Source organism: Hyaena hyaena, unplaced genomic scaffold (assembly GCF_003009895.1).
Source record: "Hyaena hyaena isolate Hyena2069 unplaced genomic scaffold, ASM300989v1 scaffold_346, whole genome shotgun sequence".
Classification (NCBI taxonomy): domain Eukaryota; kingdom Metazoa; phylum Chordata; class Mammalia; order Carnivora; family Hyaenidae; genus Hyaena; species Hyaena hyaena.
Genome location: NW_024080978.1, coordinates 52,459 through 76,490, shown reverse-complemented (window position 1 = coordinate 76,490; position 24,032 = coordinate 52,459). Strand labels below are relative to the sequence as shown.

Sequence of the window (24,032 nt, the reverse complement as noted above, 5' to 3'; positions counted from 1 at the left end):
ACTGGAGTGACACATTCATAGCCAAGTATTACACCAAGGATTGCTAGCAACCATTAGAAACCAGGAGAGCGGCAAAGGACACTTCTGCCTCAGAAATTCCTTGGGAGGAATCAACCTTGTCAGCATGTTAGCTTTTAGCTTCAAGCCTCCAGAACTGAGAATACAGACCTGTTGTTTTAAGCCTCATGACTTTTGAGTTTTGGTATCTTATTAAGGCAACCCTAGGGAACTAACACAATTAGTTAAGTGTGGGATTCTGGAACTGCTCCTTCACTCTTCGTTTAATAATCACTCTAATAAATTGTGAGTATGCAAGGAAGACATCCAGTTAATTTGGAGGGTACTGAATTGTTCTCCATTGTAGAGAGTGGGGAGATTTTTGATTTACAGAGAGACAACCGGAATGAATGGGAATGAGAAACCTACAAAGGTGAGCCTCTTCTAGGAGAGGTGAATTTTGAAATTACTCAGGGATTAGATACGGCTGCTAAATGACTTTCAAGTTCTATATTGTTCTGTGCTATAAATGCTACCCACACACCACCCTTGGAAACTAAGTCACAATTTTATATTGTTACGGACTCATTCTCATTTGGGTGTTTCTGTGGGAAAATGAAGGAACTTGATAATGGCCTGGTAGGGATAAAGAAGAATGACAGCTCAGCAGGAGATGAAATGGAGATTGATGTAAAAATGGAGTTATAGACAAATATTTGAAATAGATATCCAATTCCCCCACAAATACCTGGAGATTTGAAGGAGAAAACCAGGTTCCCATGCTATGTTAAATGAAAGTAGAATGAATTTTAATTAAATACTAGTTGAATTTAAAGGTCATGGTAAACCATCAATCTGGAGTCAAATGAAAGTTTGTAGAGTTGATAACTGAATTCCCTAAGTGTCTTTTGCTACCAATACCTTTTATGAACAAGTTGGCTTTTAATCATGTTTTATTTTGGAAATGTTTTGGGGCATCTGGGTGGCTCAGTCAATTAAGCGTCCAACTTGGCTCACCTCATGATCTCACGGTTTATGGGTTCAAGCTACCCATCAGGCACTGTGCTGACAGGTAGCTCAGAGCCTGGAGCCTGCTTCAGATTCTGTATCTCCCTCTCTCTCTGACCCTCCCCTGCTCTCTCTCTCTCTAAAAATTAAATTTAAAAAAAAAAAAGGTAAAAAAAAGTCATATTTTTGTGGGGTTGCCTGGGTGGCTCAGTTAGTTAAGCATCTGACTCTTGATTTCAGCTCAGGTCATGATCTCATGATTTGTGAGATCAAGCCCCACGTTGGCCTTTGAGCTGACACTGTGGAGCCTGCTTGGGATTCTCTCTCCCTTTCTCTCTCTGCCCCTCCCCGACTCGTTCCCTCTCTTTCTTCCCCAAAATAAATAAATAAACATGATAAAACATTAAAAATCATATTTTTATAAGGAACAAGTAAAACTATATAGATGAACATATTAATGAACCATAAAATGACATACATATCTCTGATATTATGTAGAACCAAAGATAAAGCAGTCCTTGGGAATGTAAATTGATATGTCAACATAGAAAACAGTATGGAGGTTCCTCAATGTATTAAAGATAGAGCTACTGTATAATCTAGCAATTCCAGTCCTAGACATATATCTGAAAGAAGTGAAATCACCATCTTAAAGATATGTCAGCAACCCCATTTTCACTGCAGCATTGTTTGTAATAGCCAAAATCTAAACAACCTAAGTATCTACTGACAGATGGATGGATAAGAAAAATGTGATACACACACACACACACACACACACACACACACACACATTCTTTAGCCATAAGAAAGAAATCCTGCCATTTGAAATGCCATGATTGGACTTCGAAGGCATTATACTAAGTGAAATAAGTCAGACAGAGTAAGACAAATACTGTATTTAATCAACTAGAATATGAAAAAAGCAAACAAAACAAACAGCCCAAATTAATAGAACAGAGCACTGGTTGCCAGAGATAGGGGATATGAGTGGGGGGGGGGGGGGGGGGGGGGGGGGGGGGGGGGGGGGGGGGGGGGGGGGGGGAGGATGGAAAAAGGTAAGATAAAGAAGGCCTGATTATTTAGAATTTAGGCAAATTAGGTATTTTACTCTGAGAGCTAAATCATAACCTCAGCACAGCATAGTATAACTAAGCACAATCATCAAAAATACGGAATGACTCACATTAGACATGATAGAAATTAAAATAATAAAACATATCAAAAATTTTAATGTGTTTTTTTAAATTTCTGAGAGAGATCATGACTTGAGCTGAAGTCAGACGTTTAACCAACCAAACCACTCAGGCGCCCCAAAAATATGATTTTTGAAATGAGATTATTGTCTTCCTCTTACAGGTTTTTCAAAAACACAGATTCAGATAACGATTTGAAGTTCTCAAAATGCTGGAATGTGCCAAAATTAGAATTCAAACTCATGTTTATTGGCATAGTCTTTCAATATAATTTATGTACAAAATACATTACCATTTACAAAATTTACTCATGATTTTTACTTATGAGCATATAATATTCTTAAACTGGCTAGCCAATGATGTTTTGAATCCTAAAATTCATTTGTTTTCAGGATATAAAGAAAAACAAAGAGAAAAAATGTGTTTTTCTCATTTGAAATAAGGCAATAACTCATCTTTAAATAAGGGCATTTGGGGGGAATTGATGATAGTACTAATCAAAATAATTCCCCACAGATAACATTTCAAATTTCCATTCAGTGAAAGACGGTAGAAACCTGGATTTCAAGAATAATTTATCCTTGAATTTACAATTGTTATACATTATGAGAGGTATTTCATTAATGTTGAAAATATACATCAATTGTATAAATATAACTTTAAAGAATAAATAGAAAGAAATGTCTCTGTGTTGGAAAGTTAAATTTGTTTGTAAGAGAAAACAAGAAAGTAAATGCAATGTTTCTCTAATCTTTGATTCATTTCTTATTAAAACAGTAGCTTACAGCTGGGGACAGGGCAAGATGGCGGAGAAGTAAGGAGAGCTCCATACTTGCACTCGCGCCCATACATCACATGGAAAAGATCTGAAGCCTTTGGAAACCTTATAAAACCTGAGAGATTGGGAGAAAAAGGACGCAGAATCGACTGAGAAATCCTTCTAACGTGAGTGCAAACTGGGGAAGATAAAATCGGGCCGGGATTGGAGACTCCAGGGTGGGAGGCGATCCCCCTCTACCCTCTACGGGAAGAGAGAGGGGAAAAAGAGAGAGTCTGAGACAGAAAAACCTCCACTCAGGGGGAAAAAACCTCTGCTCGGGGCATAGAAAGACCGTACTTGCTAATAACCTGCACACCAGGTCCCCTCGCGCCAACTGGTCCCGGGGTGGGGGGGATGCTGAGTGCACAGACTGCTGCTTTGTGCCGACTCCTGGCGGCTGGACTTCAGAGTAGTGGCCCGCCTGCCGCCATTGTCCTCCCGGGCGGCTTGGGCCCGTGGAAGAGCCGCGCGGACTCCGGGCGTCCGCGCTCCTGGCTGGCTGGTACTCTAGAGGGAAGGCAAAGAGCTAAAAACTGGGAAATTTCCCGGTAAGTCTTTCGGGTGACAAGCCATAGAGGGACCTGGTTTTCCTCACTCCAACGGGCTCAGCGCACCCTGCAGGCAAGCCCCCGCCCATGCTTGCCGACCCCACCCAGAGAAGGAAGCAGCAATTCTGACGCCACCCCCAGAGCGAGGCGGGAGGCCTGGAATTGCCCCGAGGGGACTGCCTGAGAAGTTGTGTCTAAGGAAATTCCAGCAGGGCGTGCCGACTGGGATTTAGAGACTGGGACTGGCCTGGGTTGAAGAGTGCAACCAACATTGGCTGCGCCCCCGGTACGGGGAGTTTACACGCCCAAAAAAGCGAGGTGCAGCGCTTGGTTCAAGAAGGGACAGGAGCACCGTCACTCTCCTCCCCACAACTGCCAAGTCAGAACTCCCGCCTGAGGCATTGGATCACGCCACGCCCATCCCTGCCTGAGAGCTGCCCTCCTCCCTTTTTTTTTTTCCTTTTTCTTCTTCTTCCTCTTTTCTCTCTTTTTTCCCCAGAACACTGACCTGATTAACTCTGGTCGCCAGCTTGCTTAAACAATCACAACGAGTCCATTCTGTAGATGTAAATTCTACACCTACCGACATTTTCATCTCTTTCTCTCAGGAGTAATTAGACTATATAGTTTCTCTGGATAATTCCAGCACCCTTCTCTCACCTATCCAACCATATTCTACCCTTTACCTCTTTGAAAAAAGCTTCTTATCCCTTCTGCCTGTTCATTCTATTTCCAATTGTGCCTCATCCCGCCCTGCTTTCTCTCTGTTTCTCTATGCTCCTCAACCAGCACTGCATACACACGGCTATTTAACTGTAGCTGGGAAATCTGGTTATATGCTTTAAACCGTTCTTTGTCCATCGGTTTTCTTCTTTTTTCCTTTTCTTTTCCCCTTTTTGACCCTTTTATGTATTTTATACTCCCTATTATTCGCCCTCCCTCCTCCATCTTTTCTCTTAACTTTTTCGTTTTCCCTCTCGCTTTGCATGTTAGTTGAATTAGCCTGTGCGTTTGTGTGCTCCTGCTCCCTGTGTGTTTGTCTGTCTGTTTTCTTTTCCAGGGCTACCTCAAGAAACAAGCTAGAGTGCACAAGGTGGAGAGTCCCAAATATCACTACGAATAGGAAAATAAAATAACCAAGGTCCCAACAAGAGAGACCAGGGGATACCATTCAAAAAACACTCTCTGAAAGGGTAGGCCCTGGAAAGTCAAAGAGCCTTCTTGGATATAGCAGTGCTCATAGAAACAGAGAGAATAATAGGTCTTTAAAACCAACAAGAGCCGGAAAGCTAACTAAAATGACGAAACGAAAGACCTCTCCTCCAAAGAAACTCCAAGAAGAAATGACAGCTAATGAACTGCTCAAAACAGATATCAGCAGCATCACTGAACAAGATTTTAGAATAATAATGGTAAAATTAATAGCTGGGCTTGAAAAAAACATAGGGGACATCAAAGAAACTATGGCTACAGACAGAATGGAAAATAAAAATAGGCATGAAGAATTAAAAAATGCGATAAATGAGATCCATAATAAATTAGAGGCCTCCAATGCACGGATTGAAGAGGCAGAAAGGAGAATAAGTGATTTAGAAGACACCATTATAGAAAAACAAGAAGCTGACAAAAAAAGAGACAAACTGATCCAGGAACAGGAAAGAAGAATTCGAGAGCTCAGCGATACGGTCAAACGCAACAATATCCGTATCATAGGAATCCCAGAAGAGGAAGAGAGAGGGAAAGGTGCTGAAGGAGTCCTGGAACAAATTATAGCAGAGAACTTCCCCGACCTGGGGAAGGAAGTAAATGTGGAAGTACAAGAGGCTCAGAGGACTCCCCTCAGACGTAACCTGAATCGATCTTCTGCACGACATATCATAGTGAAAATGGCCAAATACAAGGACAAAGAGAGAATTTTGAAAGCAGCTAGGGAGAAAAGGGCCCTAACATACAAAGGGAAACCTATCAGAGTGGTGACAGACCTATCTACTGAAACTTGGCAGGCTAGAAAGGAATGGCAGGAAATCTTCAATGTGATGAACAGTAAAAATATGCAGCCAAGAATCCTCTATCCAGCAAGCCTGTCATTCAAAATAGAAGGAGAGATAAAAACCTTTCCAAATAAACAGAAATTGAAAGAATTTGTCACCACGAAGCCAGCCCTACAAGAAATCCTGAGGGGGATGCTCTGAAGGAAAGGTTGCAAGGAACAAAGATACCAGAGACACCACCACAAACATGAACCCTACAAAAGATACAAAGACTCTAAACCCACATATTTCAATAATAACACTGAATGTAAATGGGCTGAATGCTCCAATCAAAAGACATAGGGTAGCAGAATGGATTAAAAAACAAAATCCATCAATATGCTGTCTACAAGAAACTCATTTTAGACGGGAAGATACCTTCAGATTAAAAGTAAGGGGATGGAGAAATATATATCATGCTACAGGAAATCAAAAGAAAGCCGGAGTAGCGATACTTATATCAGACAAACTGGACTTTAAATTAAAGACAATCACAAGAGATGAAGAAGGGCACTACATAATAATTACAGGGTCCATCCATCAGGAAGAACTAACAATCATAAATGTCTACGCACCGAATATGGGAGCACCTAAATATCTAAAACAATTAATCACAAACAGAAACAAGCTTATAGATAAGAATGTGCTAATAGCAGGGGACTTTAATACTCCGCTTACAGCAATGGATAGGTCAACCAGACAGAAAATCACTAAAGAAATAATGGACTTGAAAGACACATTGGACCAGATGGATCTGACGGATATATTTAGAACTTTACATCCTGAGGCCAGGGAATTTACTTTCTTCTCAAGTGCGCATGGCACATTCTCCAAGATAGATCACATACTGGGACATAAAGCAGCCCTCAATAAATATAAAAGAATAGAGATCATACCATGCACACTGTCAGATCACAATGCTTTGAAACTTGAAATCAATTACAGGAAGAAGTCTGGAAAACCGCCAAAAACATGGAGGTTAAAGAACACCCTTCTAAAGAATGAATGGGCCAATCAGGCAATTAGAGAGGAAATTAAAAAATATATGGAAACAAATGAAAATGAAAACACAACAATTCAAAATCTATGGGATGCGGCCAAGGCAGTCCTAAGAGGAAAGTACATTGCTCTCCAGGCCTATTTCAAGAGATTAGAAAAAGCACAAGTCCAAAATCTAACAGCTCACCTAAAGGAGCTAGAGGCAGAGCAACAAGAACGCCCTAAACCCAGTAGAAGAAGAGAAATAGTAAAAATTAGAGCAGAAATAAACAACATAGAGACCAAAGAAACAATTGAACAGATCAATGAAACCAAGAGTTGGTTTTTTGAAAAAGTAAACAAAATTGACAAACCTCTAGCCAGGCTTATCAAAAAGAAAAGAGAGAGCACCCAAATAGACAAAATTATGAATGAAAATGGACTTATTACAACCAACCCCTCAGAAATACAAGCAATTATCAGGGAATACTATGAAAAATTATATGCCAACAAATTGGACAACTTAGAAGAAATGGACAAATTCCTAAACACACACTCACTACCAAAATTCACACGGGAAGAAATAGAAAACCTGAACAGACCCATAACGAGTGAAGAAATCGAATCAGTGATCAAAAATCTCCCAACAAATAAGAGCCCTGGACCTGATGGTTTCCCTGGGGAATTCTACCAGACATTTAAAACAGAATTAATCCCAATTCTTCTCAAGCTATTCCAAAAAATAGAAGTCGAAGGAAAACTCCCGGACTCATTTTATGAAGCCAGCATCACTCTGATTCCCAAGCCAGACAGAGATCCAGCAAAAAAAGAGAACTATAGGCCAATATCCTTGATGAATACGGATGCAAAAATTCTCAACAAGATCCTTGCAAATCGAATCCAGCAGCATATCAAAAGAATCATCCACCAAGATCAAGTGGGATTCATTCCTGGGTTACAGGGCTGGTTCAACATTCGCAAATCAATCAATGTGATCCATCATATCAATAAAAGAAAAGATAAAAACCATATGATCCTGTCAATAGATGCAGAAAAAGCATTTGACAAAATACAGCATCCCTTCTTAATAAAGACTCTCGAGAAAGTTGGGATAGAAGGAACCTACTTAAACATCATCAAAGCCATCTATGAGAAGCCTTCAGCTAACATCATCCTCAACGGGGAAAAACTGAGAGCTTTCCCCCTGAGATCAGGAACACGACAGGGATGTCCACTCTCACCACTGTTGTTTAACATAGTGCTGGAAGTCCTAGCATCAGCCATCAGACAACAAAAGGAAATCAAAGGCATCAGAATTGGCAAAGAGGAAGTCAAACTTTCACTCTTCGCAGATGACATGATACTCTACATAGAAAACCCGACAGACTCCACCAGAAGCCTACTAGAACTGATCCAAGAATTCAGCCAAGTTGCAGGGTACAAAATCAACGTACAGAAATCGGTTGCATTTTTATACACCAATAATGAAGCAACAGAAAGAGAAATCAAGAAACTGATCCCATTCACAATTGCACAAAAAACCATAAAATACCTCGGAATAAACCTAACCAAGGATACAAGAGATCTGTATGATGAAAACTATAGAAAACTTATGAAGGAAATTGAAGAAGACACAAAGAAATGGAAAAACATTCCATGCTCATGGATAGGAAGAATAAATATAGTTAAGATGTCATTACTACCTAAAGCACTCTACACATTCAATGCAATTCCAATCAAAATTGCACCAGCATACTTCTCAAAACTAGAACAAACTATCCAAAAATTTGTATGGAACCACAAAAGACCCCGAATAGCCAAAGTAATACTGAAAAATAAAACCAAAACGGGAGGTATCACCATCCCAGACTTCAGCCTCTACTACAAAGCTGTCATCCTCAAGACAGTATGGTATTGGCACAAAAACAGACACATAGACCAATGGAACAGAATTGAGAACTCAGAAGTGGACCCAAAAGTATACAGCCAACTGATCTTTGACAAAGCAGGAAAGAATATCCAATGGAAAAAAGACAGCCTTTTTAACAGATGGTGTTGGGAGAACTGGACAGCAACATGCAGAAGAATGAAACTAGATCATTTTCTCACACCATGCACAAAAATCAACTCAAAATGGATAAAGGACCTGAACGTGAGACAGGAAACTATCAACACCCTAGAGGAGAAAGCAGGAAACAACCTCCTTGACCTCCACCGCAGCAACTTCTTACTTGACACATCCCCAAAAGCAAGGGAATCAAGAGCAAAAATAAACTGTTGGGACCTCATCAAGATTAAAAGCTTCTGCACAGCCAAGGAAACAACCCAGAAAATTAATAGGCAACCAACGGAATGGGAAAAGATAGTTGCAAATGACATATCAGATAAAGGGTTAATATCCAGAATCTATAAGGAACTCACCAAACTACACGCCCGAAAAACAAACAACCCAGTGAAGAAATGGGCAGAAGACATGAACAGACACTTCTCCAAAGAGGACATCCAGATGGCCAACAGACACATGAAACGATGCTCAGCATCCCTCCTCATCAGGGAAATACAAATCAAAACCACACTGAGATACCACCTCACGCCAGTCAGAGTGGCTAAAATGAGCAAATCAGAGAACTCTAGATGCTGGCGAGGATGTGGAGAAACGGGCACCCTCCTACACTGTTGGTGGGAATGTAAACTGGTACAGCCCCTCTGGAAAACAGTGTGGAGGTTCCTCAGGAAACTAACAATAGAACTCCCTTATGACCCAGCAATAGCACTGCTAGGAATTTACCCAAGGGATACAGAAATGCTGAGGCATAGGAGCACATGTACCCCAATGTTCATAGCAGCACTCTCCACAATAGCTAAAACATGGAAAGAGCCTAAGTGTCCATCAACAGATGAATGGATCAAGAAGATGTGGTTTATCTATACCATGGAATACTACATGGCAATGAGAAACAATGAAATCTGGCCATGTGTAGCAACATGGATGGACCTTGAGGGTGTTATGCTGAGCGAAATAAGTCAGGCAGAGAAGGACAAATATCATATGTTTGCACGTATAGGAGGATTAGGAGGAACTTGACGGAGGAACAAGGGGGAGAAGAAGGGCGGAAATGGTGGGGGAAAGGGAGAGAGGCAAACCATGAGAGACTCTTGAATGCTGACAAAAACTGAGGACTGATGGATGTGGGGAGGGGAGAGGGGGATGGGCATGGAGGAGGGCACTTGTGGGGATGAGCACTGGGTGTTATCTGGAAACTAATTTGACAATAAACTATTTGTAAAAAAAAAAAAAAAAAAAACAGTAGCTTACAAATTTGAATGTCTGATTTCATAGAGAGTACAATTATTCTGAATCATAAAAGCTTACACAGTGTCTTGATTAAATCAACATGTTTCCCAGCATAGGACAATGTGCCACTGATTTTTGTCCTTCTAATGTTCTACACTGTCAGAAAATGTTAAAATGACCGTTTATGCTATAATTCATTTGCATTTTTTGTCAATTTCATATTATTTTAGCTTATAAATTATATACACAATGTAATTTCTATGAGAATAAGTGATTCATTTAAAAATCATAATATTTTCAAGGCTGAATGAAAGCAGCTATATACATTGAACTATATATTAAAATGTTATACGAACTGTTTTTTAAAAAATATATTAGTTATTTGAGATATGTGAAAACTTTAAAATATTTTATAATAAAAGAGAAGCAGTTTGAATATTTTAAACCATGATATAAATAATGAACATATGGTGCCGAATTAATTTTTCACAAGTAACACATACTTTCATTACTTTAGACAACACTAGTACACACAATTTATTACAGAAAACCAGATGAATTAGTAAAAGTGAAGCTGTGTTCTGGATATTTTGATTGTTCTGTGGCAAATGGAATTAGTTTGGAAAAATGCCATATACACTAACTACCATTCTGTTCCATAAACAGTTCAATGAACATGTCCCTGACTTAAAAATTCAGGGAGGCATTTCATTTATTTGGTAATAAATCTAATCAAAATTCAGTAGTAATTGTTTTTATTTGATACAATCATGTGGAAAATAATAGTATTTAAATAAGAAATTCAGCATTACCTTAACAATGTAATCAGAACGGTCAAAGTTGACTTTCTAGGCAATTATAATGTTAAGCACACTTGATTAATTGTCCCATAAATAAGGAAATGTTAAGTTCTATAACACTACCCATTTAAACACCTCAAAGATGAGCCATTGAGAAAATAATAGACACAAGAGAGAATGAGGAGTCAGGTATGCAAGCTGTGAAGCTTTTTTTTTTTTTTTTCTTTTTAATTGGGATTATATTCAAAATTTAGAAGAGAGAGTGAAAACATATTACAGACTCAAACATGTGGCCTATTGCTAGGCATCATTTCTCCCATCTGGGTTCTTTGCCTCCTTTTGTAATTCACTTATGTTCTAAATCTGTCTGACAGATAAAAGAGGTAAAAAAGAGAAACAGAGAAGGGAAGGGAAGGGAAGGGAAGGGAAGGGAAGGGAAGGGGAGGGAAGGGAAGGGAAGGAAGAACGAAGAGAAAAGGGAAAAAAAGGAAAAAGAACAAAAGGAAAAATATCTACCTTTTTTACTAGTCAAACACAAATTTCCATTCAGGACTTTTTTTTGTATAAACTTAGGAGCTTAGAGAAGGGACCTTAAAAAGAAATCTAATAGATAAGCATTCTGGTAAGTCTAACAAGTCTTAGCATTAAAAACAAAATTTATTGTTTATACTAAACAAAATTTAGTATACGAGAATTATACTAAAATGGCTTCTCTTTGCTCCTTTGTTCTCCCCTCTTTAGGGGTTTTTGAAAAGTATGATGCATCCACAATGTATGTAGTTTGGTTAGGCAATGGGCTTATGGATCCAGGTCTTCTGATGGGCCTATCTCTACATACAAATGGGAAAGAAACCTGAGATTTCAAAAAGTTGCTCTACTACAGGCCCCAGCAATTTTCATCCAATAAATTGCTGCTTTACCCCACTTCAACTTAATTTACATAATTTCTCTGACTTCATTTTCTTTGGGTTTGAATACAGACAGAATTATAAGGCACTTTATGGCCTTTAATACTTCGCTCAATTGGAACTTAATGCCTTCTGTTGTGATATGGTAACAGGCCCTCTCTTCTAAAAACATTTTTAAAACAAGCTCTGTTTCTTGACAAGCTTCTGCCATCCCATTGACACTCTTCTAGTTTTATGTGCCTTATGGTTTCAGCACTCTTTTTGGGTCCAATGTCGTCCTGATAGGCAAAATTCTTTGAAAACAGAGAAGTTTATAAAATCACAACCTACATGTCAACAGCAGGAATGAGATAGGTGAAGTGAAAATGTGAGCTTCTGGTTTGTCACTTCTGCCTCCTCCATTTTTCTTCCTAACTTCAGAAGGAAGTTATTCCCTAGATATAGTTTTTATATATCTAAAATTTAGATATATAAAAATTATATATCTAAAATCTAAAATTGTCCTTCTAACAAGCACATGCATCACATCAGGGAAACACCTCCTCTACTTACTCTGCAGGCTGGATTTATAATCTTACTTTAACAAACTTTCCCCAACTTTCCAGACTTTCACCAATGTGGAAAAAGTATACAGATTTGCAGACCTGCTGGATTTTAAATACATATTAGGAATTGCCTGCAAGTCAGTTATGTTTAGACGTGAACTCCTTAGGTTTAGTCTTATTTTGCATCTCTTGAAATCAGGGGGAGGATGGTCATATTTTTTTCTTCAACTTTGAATTTCATATTCTTTTAAAAGAGAACATGCTTGCTTGCTGGCTTTGAGCATGGTAAATGAAGTCCAGAGTAATTCTATAAGCTATAAGTTTAGGAGCCATAATAGCACAGTTCAGTGCTACATCCCCAAACATAGCTCATGTATGTGCATATGGTAGATACCAAATACATATTTGTTAATTGTCAAATGTAATATCAAATGATGATGGCAATGTGGTTGAAAGTAGATTGTTGACTTAGAATAACTAGGCCGAAAAAAACAATTCCAGAGTATACAGAATACTGTCTGAGAAGAAGCACATGCAGGGGATTGACAAGAACTTTACCTTATTAACAATTAAATGGCTATGATAAGTTAGACAGAATGATACTAGCACAAGATCAGACAAATTAAACAATGGAACTGAGTAGAAATCTCACCAATAATCCATATATTTGGAAACTAGATATATGAAGAGGTGGCATCATATAACCAATTCTATTGGAATTTCTTGGGTGATAGGAGTGTCTTTTTTTCTTATTGGCAATGATTGGTAAGCCAACTGTCCTGGGTGAGGGACTAAACTATGATTAGAAGCTTAGGACTTCCAGGTCTATCTTTTAAATTTTTAAGGTGTGACTTATGGTCCAGAATGTAGTCTTAGTAAATGTCCCATGTGAGCATGAATGGAATGTGTATTCTGCTGTTGTTTGATGAATTCTCAATAGATGTCAATAATAACCAGTTAACTGATGGAATTGGTGAGTTCAAATATGTCCATACTAATTTTCTCCCTGCTGGGTCTGTCCATTTCTGATGGAGGAGCATCTGAAGTCTTCAATTATAACAGTAGATTCATCTACTTTTCTGTGTAGTTCTATCAGTTTCTGCTTCACATATTTTGATGTTCTATTGTTAGATACATATTTATTAAGGGTCATCATGTCTTCTTGGAATACTGACCTCTTTATAATTATACAATTCCCTCTTTATCCCTGATAACTTTCCTTGCTCTGAAGTCTTCTCTGGATGAAATTAATATAGCTGCTCACTCTTTTGATTAGTGTTAGCATGGTGTATCTTTCAGCATCCCTTTACTATTATTCTAAGAGGTCTTTTTATTAAAATTGAGTTTCTTATAGATGATATATACTGGGACCCTATTCTCTGATCAGCTGTGACTATCTCTGTTTTTAATTAGTACATATGGACTATTGATATTTAAGTGATTATTGATAGAGTTGGATTGATATCTACCATATTTATTACTTTTTTTCTTCTTGCCCTTTTTCTTATATTTTTCTTCTACAGGTTTTTTTTGCCTTATTTAAGAATATCAATTATATTTTTTAAAAAAATCAAAAAAAATTAAAAGACAGACACAGAGAGAGATTGCAAGTGGGGAGAGGGGCAGATGGAGAAAGAGAGAATCATATTTTTAATGTTTTTTTATTTTTATGGGCAGAGATGGGGAGGGAGGGAGGGACGGATGGACAGAGAGGGAGAGAGAGAGAGAGAGAGAGAGAGACAGAACAAGTTGGGGAGGGGCAAGATAGAGGGAGATGCAGAATCCAACGTAGGCTCCAGGTTCTGAGCTGTCAACACAGAGCCCAATGTGGGGCTTGAACCCATGAACCGTGACATCATGACCTGAGCTGAAGTCAGACGCTTAACTGACTGAGCCACCAGGTAGAGAGAGACAGAGAGAGAGAGAAAGAGAGAGAGAGCAGGCTCCATACTCAGCACAGATCCCAATGTGGGGCTCAATCCCATGACCCAGGGATCATTACCTCAGCAGAAATCAAGAATCAGACATTCAACTGACTGAGCCACCCCTTAGGGTCCCTTTCAAAAAAACTTTTTAAAAACATCTGAAGTATTTCTTTTTTATGCTGATATTTACCATTGAGGCTTCTTTCCTTCTGTGTCTTATGATCTCTGATTATGAGCATTTCTTCTCTTGATCTTACCCTGTGGGAATCCTATGGCCCTAAAAGTGTGATACTTCAAACTACAAAGGATTTACATTTGCTTTGCTGTTATCCAAGAGATTCTGGTATCTACTTGGGGCTTCTTGAACCCTCCTGGTTAGGCTCCTGCATACTATGATACATCCTCATAATAGCATTTAATCACAGGGTTAGCATGTTATACCTTGGAATGATTCAGCTTTCATGTTATTTATTCTTCACTGCTTCCTGCTAAGGTTTCAACTTAGAACTTTGCTCTTTGCTTGCTTGGGCCCTTGAAGATTTCCTTTACTTCTTGAAACTCAACAATATGTTTGTAATGCAAGATTTTAATTGTTTTGCAGGAGGAGAGTTCTGAGTGTCTAAACCACTACACTACTCGTAATAGACATGTCTGAAACATTTTTTTAGCTCTGTGAAATTTTAAATGTTAATTTCTTGGGTCAAAAGGATTACATGCATTTCACTCAAATATTCTGTAGACTTGGTAAGAATACACTATCATCAGCATTTTAAATTTGCAACTCCTAAATTAGTTCAAATCCCTGTGACTAAGAATGTATTATGTAAAATATGTCATAGTGGTGACTTAAGCCATTCTCTCATCACAAAATCTGAGATAAGAAAAAGAGTAAAATAAGTATGAGCTACTTAAAAATGACTTTCAACATGTAGCCAGTCTACAAGGAAAAAAACAGAGAGAGAGAGAGAAGATTGAGATTGAGAAGCTATCTCAATCATATACCTATGTCTTTCCAATTAGGTAGCATTCCATTATCTGCATTTTTTATGTTGGGTACTTGGTACCATAAATATACAACTTTTTTGCTACAATAATATTCTTCAAAAAAAAAAAAAAAGAAAACAAGACTTATAAACTTACATGATTTAATATCAGCTTAGCCATTTCTATTCCATTCTATTACACACTTCCTGGATATTAACAGAATTTGTAAACACCAGAGTCTGAGTATCACTATCAATTTGCATTAACATAAAACTCTTCTTCATGCTGTCTGTAATTATTTCATGCCTCATAAATCCAACTTGGTCCCTGTGTATTAATTTACCCATAACTCTTCTAAGTCTTGTCACCAAAATCTCAGCATATATCTTTATAGCACATTTAGTTATTTAAATGTGCCTATAATTTTCCAGACTGTTATCCCTCCCTTTTCTAAATTAGTAATAGGCACTTTACTCATAGCTGGGTAAAACTCACCTTGTCCTGTTTGCTCCACAAAAACTTATCATAGAACGTAGTCAACTTCATCCCAAAATTATAAAATAACTCATTGGATAGCCATAGTCTCCTGTTCTTTGCCCTTAGAAAGTTTTCAAATGTCATTTAGACAATATTAATTTGTCTCCACAGGACGTTCTAATCAGTGACATTGAGGATATATTTTCAAGCATTTCTTAGCTTTTAAAGTTAGCAGGAAATAAATCCTCTGGAGTTATGACACCATTTTTTCCCCTTTATATAAAACCAATGGAAATGAGAAACTGTTCTCTACCATCACAGCACTCTGAGACTGTTTTCTTTGGGGCAAAACATACCTAGATATAGGACAGAAGCTAGGGTGAAACACTATGTTTGAGTGTTAAGGCAATTGTTCCTTAAAGGCTTGAAAAGTTAATGTGTCTCATTAAATTATGACAATGGAACTGTACCACGTTGCATAGAAAGTCAGAACTAGAAGAGGCTTAAGAAATCACTCTTAACACTAGAAAATCATTTTACAGGTAAGAAACTGAGGATCAGGAAACGTATGTGATTTGGTGAAAGTTACACAACTAATTCATAAGAGATTGAAGATGAGAACTCAGGTTTCTAATTCTTTGATGGAGGTATTACTCTACATAACTTTGAGAACATATTTATCCTATTTTACTTTTATTAAATTTGACATTCTATCTTTAAATTAAATAGTTAATACCATTTGAACATATTTCAAATGTAGGACACTCTTCCAGGAGTTTCAACCCATGAGGTATTTCACAGACTTCACCATCAAGGGACTCAGAATTCAAGGGAAGAAATAAATATATAAATAAGTATAGAGTCCTATATAGCAGGTTAATGAGAACAGATGGACAGGAGCCAACTCTGTATGGTTTCTTATTCCATGTTAAGTAATTCTGGTTTTATCTTTTTTCTAAAAGAAAAAAATTAATGTTTATTTTGAGAGAGAAAGAGAGACAGAGGATGAGCAGTGAGGGACAGACAGAGAGGGAGATACAGAATCTGAGGCAGACTCCAGGCTCGCAGCCATCAGGACAGAGCCCAATGCAGGGCTCAAACTCATGAACTGTGAGATCATGACCTAAGCTGAAGTTGGCCGCTTAACAGATTGAACCACCCAGGTGTTCCAAGTAATTCTGGCTTTATCTTAAAGGCCACAAAAAAACACTGAAGGATTCCAAGCAGGCAAGAACTAGAATAAGTTCACTGTTTCAGAAAGCTATAGCTACGCCAAAATTTTAGACAGTGGTTGGGGGTGAAGAACAGAGACTATCCAGTGGGCTATTATATTAATAATACACAACTACAATGAATAATAAGGCTAGCCCACAGTCATTGTAATGCATATGAAAAGAACAGTTTGATAATGTTTTTAAGTAATAAAATTGATAGAAGGTCAAGATGTGGGCAACTAGTATATGAAGTGATAAGGGATACTCTGGGAGGAATACATTTGCATTAGAATGCTAAAGTGGTTTTGTTTATTTTTTTTTCCATTTGTTGAATCTGATATTTCTGTTGGAGAGATATATGGACATAAAATAAGTGAAAATTGAATTTTGGAAATGGATGAATTTTTATAGGTTTAAGTAAAGTTAAATAAAAGTTAAACAAGGGTTGGTGGAATACCAATGTTAAAAAAGAGGTTAGAGGAAAAAAAATAGAGTGGCTAGAGAAGTTTTATTTTTTTAAAGTAAACAGAGAGCGTCATGAAATACCATGATGGAGAAAACTTCAAAATGGCAAAAGTGCCCCAAAACGCCACATTCTGCAGAGATGTTAAGTGAGATAAGAATTCCTATGCTCACCTTGAGTTAGTCACACAAACATTTGGTGACCTAAAAAAATCATAATTAATCCGTTAAATGGTAAGAGAAAAGCCATATTAGAAAGTTGAGGTATTAATGAATCAAGAGTTTTAGATGTGGAAAAATGGATGAATCTATTCTTTCAGAAGCTTCTCTCCAAAAGAAATGAAGGGGAATATTAGAAAACCCTACAAGAAAAGGAAGATGGAAAATATACAACAGTGAGAGAAAGGAGTTGAGAAATCCTGTTACAATATTAAAGTAAAACACTCACCAAAAATTCAAGGTAGAAGACATTTTAGAGGCTCATTCCAACCTGTTCACACACATGGTTAACCCCAAAGAGGCTAAGTTATTTACATAAGTAACCACTGTCAATCAGTAACTGATCCAATAGCAAATCTGATGTCTCCAGAAGAAAACATGGTACTGCTGTGGGTACTACTCAGTTCAACAACTGGTAATTTTTTTATAATAAATTCAATTTACTGAGGCAACACCAATATTTCTGATCAAATATGGAAGGAGAATTCTTATAAAATGGTTATTTATTTTGAGAGAGAGAAGGAGGGCATGTGTGGGAGAGAGGCAGAGAGAAGGAGCAAGAATAGCAAGCAGGCTCTGCTTATCAGCACAGAGCCCACTGCAGAGCTTCAACTCATGAACTGTGAGATCAGGATCTGAGGTGAAAGCAAGAGTCGCATGCTTAACTGGCTGAGCCACCCAGGTGAATTCTCCACTTAGAAGGAGAATTTGAATAGATGTGTTCATTACCATTGATAAAACACACATCTGGAAAATAATCGTTCCTGCCAATTTAGAGTACAAATCAAGAACTGTTCAGAATATACTATGAAGTTATTTTGAGGAAGAGAAGGAACAGATATTCTAAAAATCACTTTAAACTGATTTTAAGCAACCTTAACTGTAACAATGTTATTGTTTTTTGTTTTCTAGTTTCTGTTAACGTTTCTATCGCTATTTCTTTAAAGTACTTGCTATGCTAATCATTTTGTCTTTCAAAGAGATTTCCACACAATAATGACTTTATTTTCTAATATTTGTTTTCTCTTTAAAGATGTTGCTATACTTTACTAGTTCTCTGAAGATAAGCTCTAAAAGAAATTAGTTGAAAAGCACTAAACATTTGAAAGCATAGATTTTCCTTTAAATTCTGTTATTTTTAAAATCAGTTTTACTACACAGTTGTACCTAAACAGGGCAGCTTAGTTACAGTTTATGTATGCTACATCCTAAGACATTTGAAATACCATAAAATGTTAATACCTCTATTTAGCATGAAAGCTTGAGATGCATGCTTTGAGAATCAAGTAGGTGGGATGTTTTTCTTTCAGTTCTGAGCCCTAGCACCTCGCTCCCATCCCAAAACTAAGTTCAATTGACTGAAAAATGTCCAAAGTTTTCCCAAAAAGTAAAAATATATGCATCAGAATATGGGAAGTTTTAGCTAGTGCATATTGCAATAAATTTACAAAATATGGGGGATTTTAGCCAGCTGCATGTTGCTTGTGGTGAATTGTTTATCACCAGTATGAATATTTGCCTCAGTTTGTCCAGGACAGCCTTAGTTATTTTGAACAGTTATCCTTGTGTCTGGCCTGGTTAGTACCTCCTTGCATTTTCAAAAAATATCCATGTTTTGACAGCTATTTATGTACTCAACACATTCATTAGCTATACTTTCTAGCTTACCAATTAGGTACATTTTTTATTCCTACACTGTCTTAAATCTTGGCTAATGTAGTAAAAATTGAAAATACAGTTGATCCTAGAACACCATGGAATTAGGGGCAATGACCCTCATGTAGTCAAAATTAATTTTTGACTCCCTCAAAACTTAACTATTAATAGTCTACTGTTGACTAGAAGCCTTACAGATAACATAAGCAGCAAATTAACACATATTTGGTATCTTATATGTGTTATATACTGTATTCTTACCATGAAGGAAGTTTGAAAAAAATCTTATTAAGAAAATCATCAAGAAAATACACATTCAGTAGGTACTGTACAAACTCTGCATGTAAGTGAACCCCCGCTGCCCAAACCCCTTTTGTTCAAAGCTCAGCTGTAACTAGCAGGGAGGAGAATCAAACACACTTAGTCTAAAAGGTATAGGAAAAGGGTAGGTATACACAAAATGAAGTGAAAATTAGAATAATTATTTGAATTAGTCAGAAAATATATACTTTTGCTTTACCTGAATGCTCAGGAAAATGTTTTGATGGAGTTTTAAGTATTATAGAAATGAAGTTTCTCTAAATCATAAAAGTAAATTAAAAAATACAGACAAGAGCAAGTATGGAAATTTTAGAATTTGGAATGTGTTGGGAGCCATTCTGAGCCCACTAGTTGAGAAAACTCCTGGTGAGGTTAAAGCAAGTTTGCACGGCCAATCAGATGATGAGCGATATCTACCCCCACTCAATTATTTCTGCTTGAGCACTGATCCCTAGGGTACCTTGTTGATCAATATCAGGAGTGACTTGTCCCCTTATTTCGGCCCTGGTATGATGATTGGACCTTGTGAAGAAACTTATTGTGGGAACTTCTTCTTTTGATTATGGGAACAGACATCGTGTCTCCAGCAGGTCCTGTTTCCCTCCATACTTTCCCTTGAGCTATGAACAGGCTAATGACCCCTAGTCATAAAAGATTGACCTTTACATGTACAATTCTGTTTCTACCTTTGCGTTAGTCCATGATGTTCATACAGCTCTACATGTAAATCAACTAACCAAAAATGTCTTTCATGCCCTAGCTATTCAAGAAATCATAAAACTAGACACAAAGGTAAATGCCCTCGAAGAGGCTATTCTATGTATTGGAAATGAGCTAAACTCTTTAAAGGTATGGTTGGCTCTCCGGTGTAATAAAGCATATAACTGGAAAATCAAGTCTTGCCCGGAGACAAAGAGCCTAATTTAGAGAAAAGGAACGGATAAGAGCAGAAGATAAGTTAGTACATACACCTATGCTAACTGATGGTGTTTAGCAGCCCCTTCCCTAAGGCCTACTTTCCACAAACACCTTCCCTCACCCTGGCCACTGTGATGAGGATGGATAAGAGTATCTACAAACCTGTGACAATCTTAGCGTTATTAAAATGTGAACACCCTGTTATTTTCTTAGTTACTCAACCTCACTATAATTGGGGCAGTTCTGCAAGAAGACTTCTGTAAAACCTGTTTCTGTACATTTTCCAAAAACACCTTATCACAAAGAGCTATCCATTGTAAAAATTCCATTTCCTGATGCCATGTTAACTTTTGACCTATAAATTAAGACACCAAAACCGACAGGACAGAGATGCCTGCCTGGTGATCAGAAACGATCTCGGGGCTCTCTCATTCTCTTTTGCTGATACTGTCCATCCTTAAGGGACCCCTGGACCTGTCAGAGCCAGTGCGGCCTCCGACAGGAATGTTCTTCTCAAGACATTTTGAGAAAAAGGAATATATATTTTGGAGAGGGAAAGCTAATTATTTCCCTATGAACATTCTACAATGATTCTGTAAGCTGATCAATAAGCTGAGGCAACTTATTTTATAAACATAAATTTCTTAATTTTATAATTATGGATTTCTTTGATTAAGAGTAAAGCTGTTTTTAAAAATAACCCACACTGCTAATCTACAACTAACAGCTTTTAATTCTATAATAACAGGAACCTTTAAAAACATGTTTTTCATTTGTTCTTTGAGTTTGTTTATTCTGTTTCTACTAAAAATACATATTGCTGGGTTCAGAAAAATATAGCTCATGCTTTCAACCTCATAAACTTCTGAAATTACGGTAAGTACAAATTGACGAGAAAGTTTAGTTTCTATTTACCTAATAACCTGGGAGTGAAATAAAAAGCAGCAACAATCATTTTAGCAAAGCAACTATATAAACCCTGTGCTTTTGTTCAGGAAACACAATTTTAACTTAAGAATCTCCTTTTCCCTTTGAAATATCCTCTCGTGGGGAAAGATAACTAACCTTAAATAAATAACAACCAGCCCTATAAGGCCACGGTGAAGAAAAGCTAAAAATTACTATTTAGTTTACTGCAAAAATAATATTCAGCTACATTTAAAAAGTTCTTTTTAATGTTTATTTTTGAGAGAGAGACACAAAGAGACACAGAGAGAGGGTGTATGTGTGTGTGTTTGTGTGTGTGTATGTGAGAAAGAGAGAGAGAGAGAGAGAGAGAGAGAGAGAGAGGCAGAGAGAGAAGGGGACAGAGGATCCAAAGCAGGCTCCTCACTGACAGCAACAAGCCAGATGTGGGGCTTGATCCCACGAACCTGGTGAGATCACGACCTGAGTTGAAGTTGGATGCTCAACTGACTGAGCCACCCAGGTGCCCTGAAATGAAACTACATTTAAGATATATTTTTTATTTCATTTTTCAAAATGGCAAGATATTACAAAATGTAAGAGAAAGGCCATCTTCATGTGGCTTACATTCCACTGAGGATATGTTATATGGTATGGGGAGGGGCTCAGGGAAAACAATAATCAAATATGTAGAATAGATTAGATATGGAATGATGAGAACATTAAATTAATGATTGTTCACAGTGACTGAATATGTCAGTAATTACAAAAGATCCATCAGTAAGTCACAGAAAATTATTGACTTTCTTCAGTACATCCCAAATTAGAAAACATTGGTTGCCAAATAATAATGAAAATGAAATAAGTATTAAGTCAAGAAAATCAGCCAATTCCAAATACTTTTTTAAAAACGGGCAACATTTACTTTTTACCACTTCACTGATAAAAAATATTTTAAAACTCATGCAACTGAAAAAGCTTTTGAATAAATGAGGAAAACTAGGCAAAATAAAAGCATATCTAGTAAAAATTTATAATTAAGTTACAGGTGTGATTTGAAGTTATTCAGGCTGTTACTAGGTTCATGCTCCTTTGGGTAAAACAAATTGCAGTATCTCTCTGATGACAAAGTTTCCAACACTGCTTTTTACTCTTCTGTGCCTACTTTACCACAATGACCTATTCTCTCTCCTTCGAAGAACACAAAACTCTCTAGACTGGGGATGGAGTCACCTTGAGGTTTTACTAACTAAAAGTCCTGGACCACATCACAGCTATACTGTCTCTGAATCTCTAGAGCAGGCTCAGCAATCAGCATTATTAAATCCAGGAATAAGTTCCTCAAATGAAATGAGTTACATTTTCAAGTACTGCTCTTCAAAATAAGAAACCTGTGGGGCGCCTGGGTGGCTCAGTCGGTTAAATGTCCAACTTCTGCTCAGGTCATGATCTCACAGTTCGTGGGTTCTAGCCCTGCATCAGGCTCTGTGCTCAGAGCCTGGAGCCTACTTCAGATTCTGTGTTTCTGTCTCTCTCTGATCCTCCCCTGGTCTAGCTGTGTCTCTTTCTCTCTCTCTTTCAGAAATTAATTAATTAATTAATTAATAAAATAAAATATAAAATAAAATAAAAAGAAACTTGTGGGGCCACCAGGGTAGGTGAAGGATCTCAAGATAGTTGGGCGAAAACTTGCTCTAAAAGTCATTGACTGAAGCTTTTGGGGAGATCATACCCTGAAGCCAGAAGGCCACTGATAACTCCCTGAAATCCTGGAATGAGACCCTTACCTCCAGGTTAGCTACTCTCCCCTAGAATCCACCTGCTATTGACTGGGCTTACTACAAGGCCAATGTGGTGAAGTCTGGGTTGGTAGATGACTTTAAGAACTTTAATGCCCTGAAAATTCCTGTGCCAGAGGATAAATGTACTGTCCAGGTGGATGCTGAAGAAAACAAAGATGTGAAAAGTTATGCTGAGTTTTTGTCTCTTTCAAAGGCCAGAATTGAGGAATAAAAAAAAGAGCTGGATAACATGAAGAACATAATTCCATTTGATCAGATGACCACTGAAGACGTGAATGAAATCTCAGAAACCAAATTAGACAAAAAGAAAAAATCTCTATTGGCCTCACAAGCCAATTGAAAATTTATACACTTGAGTTGGGGAGAAAGCTTGTATTATAAATTCTGGATATTAAAAAATAAATAAATACATACATAAAAATAAGAAACTTGTCATCATGAGAATTAAATAACTAGATTTGACAGGACATATCATTGACTCATTGACCACTGTATCAAAGAAATTTTAAAAATGAATATATTTTTTAAACTCTGTAGCTCAGCCTCTTTTTATTCTCATTCTTTACGGTCCAATCTTCTAAAAGTCTTCAGTTCTTAACCACATAAACGTTATATTTTTATGGGGCACCTGTGTGGCTAAGCAAGCGAAGTGTCCGAGTCCAGTTCAGGTCATGATCTCATGTTCTTCATGAGTTTAAGCCTTGCATCGGGCTCTCTGCTCTCACCACAGAGCCCACTTCATATCCTCTCTCCTCACTTGTCTCTGCTCCTTACCCACTTGCACATGCATGCAGGTTCTCTCTCTCCAAAGTGAATAAACATTTTTTAAAAAAGAAAGAAATTATATTTTCTTTAAGGAAGAAGACTATAAAATCATCAATCCAGAAAGGAAGTCTGTGTTAATCCCCAATTGGATTTTAAAGAAAGTCCATTGCCTCCCTATTTATTAACGGTTTACCCTTCTCATATGGAATTCCTGATGTCTGACATGAAAGAATCATGATCTTTTTGGCCCTGATTTAT

At 37.5% G+C, this 24,032-nt stretch overlaps 1 pseudogene; it reads left to right on the top strand.

Annotated features, from left to right (window-relative positions):
- Nucleotides 1–403: 403 nt before the first annotated feature.
- On the top strand, nucleotides 404–23,365 carry LOC120243566 (annotated as a pseudogene).
- Nucleotides 23,366–24,032: the final 667 nt, after the last annotated feature.